Consider the following 9,135-nt stretch of genomic DNA (forward strand, 5'->3'; position numbering starts at 1 on the left):
GTTCATCTGGGGTGTTTGTATATAATATGCATGAATGCACGATTGATTCATTTTTAATCAGTACTGGAAACAGTTGTTGAAATGGGAAAGAGTATGAAACACGAGTGAATAAAAAATAAATCTGTCTTCTTTCTCCTCCTCCTCCTTCAAGAGTAAAAATCCATTCTATCTCTTCTTTCTGGAGTATTGAATAAAACGGAATCAGTCTTAAATGTCATTTAAATGAAACAAGAAAAAGAATAGAAGAAACAGGAAAATTCCATTATTTTTACTCACTCACGTACTAGATGCTGGACCTGGACAATTGGGTGGGTGGAGAACAGATGGTCCTTTCCCAGCAGTGGTCGGTTAAACATGTTGGCCGAATGTGTGCGCCAACTGAAATTTTAAAAAAGTTTCACTGCCTAAAGACGTTTCTAATGGCCACTAAGGAACAGTTTAAATATATTTTTAATTCTTCTCACTTTATCCTTGTCTCGTCAAAACAAGAAAGTTTGTTGTAATTAAGTTAAAAAAATAAAAGCTTTCGTAGCACGTTTTAAAAGAAGTTCTCCTTTTAAATAATTCTCTGCTCCAATATTTTAAATAATTAATATTTTTATAGGGGAAATAATAATTCAACTTATTTTTAATCACTGTTTACTTTAATAAATTCTAAAATTAAAATGCAATTTGAATTTACGACCCCTAGTTCTGGAAATCTCTATAACTGAAAATTTCGTCTTCGTTTATTTTACTAACCCTCTCTCGGAGCCTTATAAATCTCAATCAGGCCACCTCTGAGGTGCCTAGTTGCCAAGTTCTGTAGCCCACATAATCAGAATCTTTCCTCATACAGTTGTCCTTCTGTCGATCTCACCATTCGAGTTGCACGACTTTGGACCCTTTCAAGAAGATCGATGTTCATGAGGTCTCCTTACTTGAACACGGTGTTTCAAATGTGGTCTTACCAATTGCCTATACAATGGGATTATGACCTCCTCTACAAGATAATGTTCGATAAATCATCAATAGGATACCATGGACTTTCTTGGCTGGCTGTTTAAAATGCTCAGAAAACTTCATATCTTCCTGTATTGTAACTCCCAGATCCCTTTCTTCCTTTACTGTTTTTAATTCACGCTCACCAAGTGTATGATTTATTTTAGCGTTGCTAGTCCCTCCCCCCCCCCAAGTGTAAGACCTTGTATTTTGCTGAATTTAAACATAGCTGCCAATTTTCTGACCATTCTTGCGGCCTGTTCAAGCCATCCTGAAGGAGGCACTGATCTTGGCATTGATCACTAACTGCTTTACCAATCTTTAAGTCGTTTGCAAATTTTGACATCAATCCTTCTATCCCATTGTCGATGTCGTTTATAAAAATCAGAAATAACAGTGGCCCAAGAACCAATCCTCGGGGGACTCCACTTCTGACTTTGTACCAATCTGAAGAATATCTATTAATCACAGCCCTCTGCCTTCTGCCCTGCAGCCACCCAGCAATCCATCTTAAAATTTTTCCAGGAATCCCAACATGTTATAGCTAATACAAAAACCTCTCATGAGGGCCTGAGCCTTGCTAAAATCCAAATAAACTATGTCGGAAATGTTCCCCACATCCACGTGTGAAATTTCTTAGCTAAACATGATTTTACCTTAAAATAACTGTTGTGTATTATTCAGAATGCCATATCTATCTAAATGTCCCTGTATTGCACTCTTAATCTTTGCTTCTAAGATTTTCCCTACTACTGAAGTCAGACTAACCGGCTGTAGTTACTTCGCTCTTAGAATCGCCTTTATATATTGGTGATGAGTTGACACATCTCAAGTCCAAAGGAGTCTCTCTCACTTCCAAAGATGCCCTTATAATTAACCTCAATGGTTCGATACACTATCTGCGGGACTCTTTCAAAATTACTGGGTATATACCATCAACTCCAGGACTACTTGCCTTTATGCTGAAAAGGTTTTCTAATAAACGGTCATCTGTAATTTCGAAATTAATAATTTCGTATGACAGCGTCTCTTGCACAACCTCTTCTCAGTATGAAGGGTATTTCTTCGTTAAGAAAAGAAATTCTTTATAACGGTGAAAATTCGCCTTCGTTCATTAAATTGACCTTTCTCAGAGCCTTATAAACCTCAATCAGGTTCCCCTATAAGTTTGTAGTTTCCAAGCATTGTAGTCCATATAATCGAAGACTTTCCGATTTCGCCATGCGAGTTGGCCATCTTTAGACCCTTTCAAGAAGTTCAACGTCTTTTTTCAGATGAGCTCTCCATACTTTGGTACAGTTTACCAAATGCGATTTTACAATTGCTTTATACAATCTCTACATCTCTACAAGATATTGTTCGATAAATCATTGATAGGACACCATTGGCTTTCCTGGCCGCCTCTTTACAATGCTCAGAGAACATATCTGCACGGTTGTAACTCCCAGGTCCCTTTCTTTGTTTGCTGTTTTTAATTCATCCCAAGTATATAAGTTATTTTTGGGTTGCTGTTCCCCAAGTGTAAGACTTTTCATTTTGCTGTATTATAACAATATTGCCATTTTTGACCATCCTTGAAGCCTGTTCAACTCATCTTGAAGGAAAGTTCTTGGCACTGGTCATTAACGACTCTCCCAATCTTTAGGACATCTGCAAATTTTGACATCACGGGGTTCTCCAAGGACTGGGCATTTTGGAGGATCTAACTTTCGAAGTTCCAAGACGGATCGATGCTGGTCGCTATACCAACGGTGGAACTACTACGCCTTATTGATTTGTTCATTAAAACAAGTATTTTTTTCATACGCGATGCCGGTATACTTTTGGTAGGGCAGTGTATAACAAATAGATTTTTTAAATTTTTCAGTACAGAATAGTTGACATCAATGAACTGGAAAATGACTTTTATTAGAACACGTGATATTAAAGTTCGAAATTGCATATTTTTTAAAAAATATATGTGAATATAATGAAACGAAAAGAAAATTACTTTACCATTCTATTTAATATTTGAGAATTCCATGAACATCACACCGAAATGATAGAAGTAGTAAGGTTCCTTCTTTACCAACTTTGTGTTTATTTTTGTTTTATTTCAGCCCACAGACCGATGTGGGTACTCCAGCTAAGAAAAGTTGAAGTGTAGATGTAAACCTATCGGCATTCCTCACGTTAGGATGCTCCACTATTGCTTTCACCTCGGCAATATAAAATTTTCATTCGATAGCATCTGTTGCATTTTTAATGTAGAATCTCGGCTAAAGAAATGTTTAGTGTTTCTTGGAAGCCAAAAAAAGGACGCTGAGGAAATGTCTAATGCTGCCATGATTAAAATCAATTAAGGAAAACAAATAGAAAGAAAAAAAAAAAAACATCAGAGGGCTAAAAGAATGCAACATAAAAGATTCTGATAGCGTTATTGTCCAAAGTTGTTGTTGTTGTTGTTGTAAGGTTTTAGAAGCATCAGCGACTAAGGCCATATTTCCCCGTTGTCTGTAAATTGCATGTGTTCTGAGGTCCATCTCTGTTTTCTGGAAGAAAAATCAGTTTCCGGGAGAAAAAATCAGGGTATCCTCTCCTGAGACCCATTAACTCAGCCACGTTGTGAAAAAAAAGACAAAAATTCCTCCTTGGGATTCGAACTGAGGTCTTTTCCACCCAGTGTGAGGAGGAAGGCGATTCTACCAACTGCTACCCATGAGGACACTGTCCAATGCAAAACAAATATTTTAAGCTATTGTCGCGGGTATTTCGATTTGTTATGGTATTGCCATTAATAAATTTTGTTACCTACAATGATTGTATCTGTCCCTTAAAATAACTTAGATAAAGATCTCTAAAATCTGATAGGCGCGCTGTCGAAACGTAACAATCCAATTAAAAATCTCCCCCTTACTTCTCTTAACTCAGCCAGCAAAATTTGAAAGCGATTTCTATAGTCACTGGTTTAATCAATGGATTCAAGATGATTCAGATTCCTCATTTGGTTGAATCAATGGATTGCCTTATACAAGATGATTCAGATTCCTCATTTATCTCTTTATGATCGTACTACCAAAAGGAAATTATTTGAGTAAAGTAATTATAAAAACATAGTTGTAGATGAATCATTAATGCTTCATAATTGGACCACATGGTTGTAAATGAAACATTAATATTCCATATTAGAACATATGGTTTGTAAATCAAAGATTTATCTTTTATATTAGCCCACATAGTTGTAAATGAAGCGTTGATGGTTCATATTAGACCACATGGTTTGTAAATGAAACAGTAAAGAACATTACTACATTAGACCACATTCATATTAGACTTAGACCATTCCCTCAACATGACTTGTTGAGGAGACCACATCCTGCAGTGGTTCACAATGGCTGAAGATTTATTAGACGATATGGTTTGTTAATGAAGCATTAACGTTTCACATAAGACCACAGCGCATGTAAATGAAACATTAATGTTTCATATAAGACCACATGGTTTGTAAATGAAACATTATTCTTTCATATGAGACCACATAGTTTGTAAATGAAGCATTAATGTTTCATATTAGACCACATCGGTGAGATTTTGGAGCAAACTTTAGGGTTTAACAAGTCAATGTGCCTAAGTGTTATGCATGGAACGCTTTACATTTCAGGCGCATTAGCAAATAATAATCACTTATGATTTATGACAAAAAAGGGGGAAAAGTCATCACAGAATCATGACTTCTATATTTGAACCAAGAACATTTCATTTCTGCGCCCTCGCTATATTCTCATTCATTCCTAATGAAATTCAGGAAGAATAGATAAACCTTTTTAAAAGGCCCAAATATAAATTTCGTGAAAAAATTCACTCCACTCTCAGCAGATTTATTAATCCGCTCAGAGTTCCTGTGGACTGGTTGCGTCTATTTTTCCATTGCGAGTTGGAAACCTTTTGCGTGATGGCTATGTAGTCTTCTACAGGAACCTTCATTTCAATCACATTTGAGCTTATTGAGTGTTTTGTTCTTGAATTGCGCATTAATTTCCAGATATTCCGCAATGGACTGGTGCCCAACAGAACACCACAAATAAGTTTGGATTTGGTTTATTTCAGCAGGAGATGGTCAAGATATGTTTCCATTCAATGTTGAGTTGATAGCGCATAAGTGTCGGAATGGATAATATGGATTTCCTTCGGTATAGAAGCCGAAACGTCATAGACAGGTAAGACTGTGGCAACACTTACTGCTATGGCCGACTTTGAACCATCAGTGTTCAAAGATCCTCCAGAATTTGATTATAATTAACACATTTTTGATAGTGCACATGGAGTTGTGTAATATTCAGGATTTTCAGAACAATTCTTAAAATAGCTTCCACATTTCAGCAAATTTGCAGACCATGGAGGGTCGAATGGGTCCACATGAGGTTTATTTCTGTATAAAGTTGTCCACTGAGGTTAAAAAAGTATGTCCAAATAATTCTGGAGGAGTTGATGATCCTCCAGAATTATTGTTCTGGAGAATCATCAAAGGTTTCTTGAAGACAAATGCCAGCCAGGTTGTATCCATTTATTATTGGACCATAATACCGAAACACCTGACTTAGTTCCAGTTGTCAGCTACTTCTGAAGAGACATGGCTTAAGAAGTCGGAAGTGTGATGAGATTTTTAGCTTGGTGATAGGTTATTTTGCTCTAAACTTTATATTTCTGGATTATTTTATTTTATTTTCTGGTGTAAGATTTCTAGTAGGCTGAATGATTTCCTTTTTCATTTTCAGCATATCCTGATTGCTGTTTCTGTTGGATTTTAGGCGCATCATCACTTAGGCCATATATAACATGTCAGTTCCTGGTATTTCTTAAATTTTCAATGATTACTGTATTATTAGCACCTGACTGAGGATGGAGGACTTTAACAACCATTCCATCTTGAATTGAGACAGAAACTCGATCCAAGTAACAAAAGTTTTTCAGATCCGATACTATCTCTGTTTCCATTTAAACAAAAACTCTTTTCAAAGAGCGTTATTAAAAAAGAAAGTTCAATTTTTCGAGAGGATATTTATTGGCCCTTGAAAAGGAGCGATTGATAAATCTACAGATCACACATACACTTGACATTGCAACCAAGCAATATTTTCAAGGGAACTGTTTCAAGGGAACTGTTTCCTATTAAACGATAGTGCTTCCTTAAAAGGTATGCTGGACATCAGAAGTGGACATCTTCTTCCCACAGGGAGATCTTTCGAAGAAGAAAGATGTCTAATTTTACACAATGAAACGTTTAAACATGATAGCTGTTTAAAAACTGTCAACTATCGGTGTGGAGACACTTTAATGCGTTTCGCACTGGTTGACTACGACTTCAGGGATTTGAATCCCCTAAGGCGCCCAAAGTAAAATTATATTTTACAATTTATAGAAGGAAGAAATTCTCAGATCCATTAGAAGAACATTATTTATCGTAATAGAAGGAAATCAAGTCCCAATGCAACTTGAAGGAGATGTTCTTCACTTAATTTCTGCAGTACACATGGGACAAAACACTTCCAAAATACAAAAGTTTGGCTCATACACTCGTGGGATAGATTCCACTAGGTGTCTCGGGGAGTCTAACTCCAGATTTGACCAGTATTCCATCAGGATATTTGTCAGTTGCTGTATTGTGGTTGGTAGAGGACTGTGAAGCCAAACCACCCTTTCAACACATCCCAAATATTCTCAATTAGAGTCAGATTTGGAGAATTAGATAGCCAGGATATATGTTGGAAATCTTGGGAATGTTCTTCGAACCATTCAGTTGTGGCTGATGCTAAACTCTGTAAATCGAAAAGATCACCTGTCTTTCCCATGACTGGATCGAAAGAATCTCCAATACTGATCTGATACCAACTAACATATGATTTTCCGTTTGAGCCAATTGCAAGAAGTTTCTAATTTTTTGTCAAGTGAGTGTATTATTAAATACATCACCAGCAGATACAAACTGTGTTCAATACTTTTTAATTGAGCATAACTCCAAAGATGGATGGAAATCATAAGATGGAAAGGAAATATTTAGTCAATTTTAACATCGAATTCAAAATTTTCAGAACAAATATGGCAGAAAGAAACGAGATTATAAATTTATTTATCCTAAAAAATAAGTGAGAAAACTTTTAACAAATTTATTATCGACAACTTAAAATGCATTAATGTCTTTTCATCCCTTAAATTAGAATATTGTAAAGATTGTTAAATAATTATTTTCTAACTTTTATTAGGTGCTACGAATATTTTGTCTACACTTGTAGATGTGCAGATTAAGGGAGAACAGCCCCCCCCAATTATGATTCATGAAGCTGTATCTCACAAACTCTGGCAATCGTTTTTCTTAGCCAACCCTTCTCACCTGCTTTGTACCGTGCCGAGTGACGGAGAAATCAATAGTCGTACTCACATGGGTCAGCGGGTAGCGGTCTTGATGAAGGGACTTACTGCGTGAAAGAGGGGGTGGGATAATTTGTTTAACTCAAAAGTGGGAGGCACACGTACTGTTTAAACTCATTTTACCACTAACAATTTATACGAAATAAATGTTGTTTCGCCTTATAAGTTCTCGTCAGAATGAATAATAAAAAAAAAGTACGTATTAAATTATTTCGAATAGGATGGTATGGACCTTTCCATCCATTATCTCAACTATTCTGACCTACAAAGTCCACGTATGAATGCTAGTAAAGCATATTTTGCGTCAACCACAAAACTTTGATATTTTTTGCCCGGATGCTGGGCAGTTTGTGCCAAGATACATCGATGCGTTTCGTATTGTGATGGTTGCAGCTGGCCGAGTGCCATGGCTGTTTCTGTAAACAGTGGCGGTTCTGCAGAAAGGCCCGTTGAGCTGCGTCAAGCTACCTAGTCACCTCGGCATGGTAAAGAAGAGGACCTACACATTAGGATGAGGGGTGGAAGGAGGGGTGATAAATAATATAGATATTAGAGCATCGCAATATCGACTGCTACAACGATGGCCCCATTGATGTATTGATATCAAAACTGAAGATCGAAACTCCATATTTGGCATCATTATTTCGCATTTTAACGCCCTTGAACCATCTGCAAGATGATCACCAATCGGAAATCGAATTCAGTATTCTTGATGTTAACATAGAAGTCACGTGATGAAAATTAATTAATTTTTTATGCGTGTAAATATAAGTCGAGACATTGGTAAGCCATTCGATAAAGAAAATTGCAATTATGGAGTATCCAGATTTTTAAAAGTGGAACAAAGTTATCAATGAATCTTTACTGAAGATGCTTGGAAGTTTCGAAAACCCAAGAGCCGGATCCAGTTTATGGAACCTTAAGCTAATGTGGCATGGAATTGCTTGACTTTAGAGTTGCTAGACGCTATATTTAATTGTGTGAAGTCTGTGGGCTCTGAGGGAGGGGTGAAAACGTATCTTTATAAATGTACTACCCCACTGGTAGTTCAATACACCATCAAATATCCATTAGCACCAAAACGACTAAGATAAATGACAACAGATAACTGAAAACAGCACCCCCTAGTGAGAATAATGCCCCACTATAAGTTTCTATTAAGTTAGGCACGTTTTTCGCGAACACAGGATGAAGAAATAACTATCGATAACTCGAAGATACCATGCTAGAGAACATAATTTAAGAAATGGCAACGTACTCTGTTCCGCAGCAACTTTTCTTAATGTTTCCTTCGGATTTCCCAAGTGTAGGCAATGGCGTGTAGCATAAGGTCCACTTCGCATCGTCTCACAAACACCATTTCTAAGAAACACGTAAAAGAGCACAACTGCTATCCAATCGCGTGAGCAGTAGCAACCTCCAGTGGAGGAAGGCGAACATGCGCCGACTCCTCCTTTACGTTTCTCGGTGTAGAAAGAAAGTCGGGCAGATGGACAACACAGCAGATAAAAGCATTTGGCCAGTTGCCAGGGATGGGCAAAGTAGAACCATCCCGACCCCACACCACACACACAATACTTATTTCTTTTTAACTAAATGAGCTTCCGTTTGTAAATAAACCCATCTTTCCAAATATCGCTAAGGCAGACGCACCTTTAGAAGAGAAATACCGAAAACGTGCGTGCCAAACCACAATAAGCAATCCCCCCTCCTCCTTTTTGAACTCCGGTTCCTTAGAACTAAGATATG

General features: G+C 37.1%; 1 protein-coding gene across 1 annotated transcript in view; it reads right to left on the reverse strand.

The window, feature by feature from the left end:
* The window catches only part of LOC150082454 (proteolipid protein 2-like), a 219,331-nt gene extending 210,556 nt beyond the window's left edge, over nucleotides 1-8,775 (reverse strand). The window contains exon 1 of the mRNA XM_090378628.1: nucleotides 8,645-8,775. The gene's annotated coding sequence lies outside the window, so the exon portion shown is untranslated. The remainder of the gene's footprint in view (nucleotides 1-8,644) is intronic.
* Nucleotides 8,776-9,135: the final 360 nt, after the last annotated feature.

The sequence above is a fragment of the Mastigoproctus giganteus genome, chromosome 7, assembly GCF_048544385.1.
Source record: "Mastigoproctus giganteus isolate SK-2022 chromosome 7, ASM4854438v1, whole genome shotgun sequence".
NCBI classification, from domain to species: domain Eukaryota; kingdom Metazoa; phylum Arthropoda; class Arachnida; order Uropygi; family Thelyphonidae; genus Mastigoproctus; species Mastigoproctus giganteus.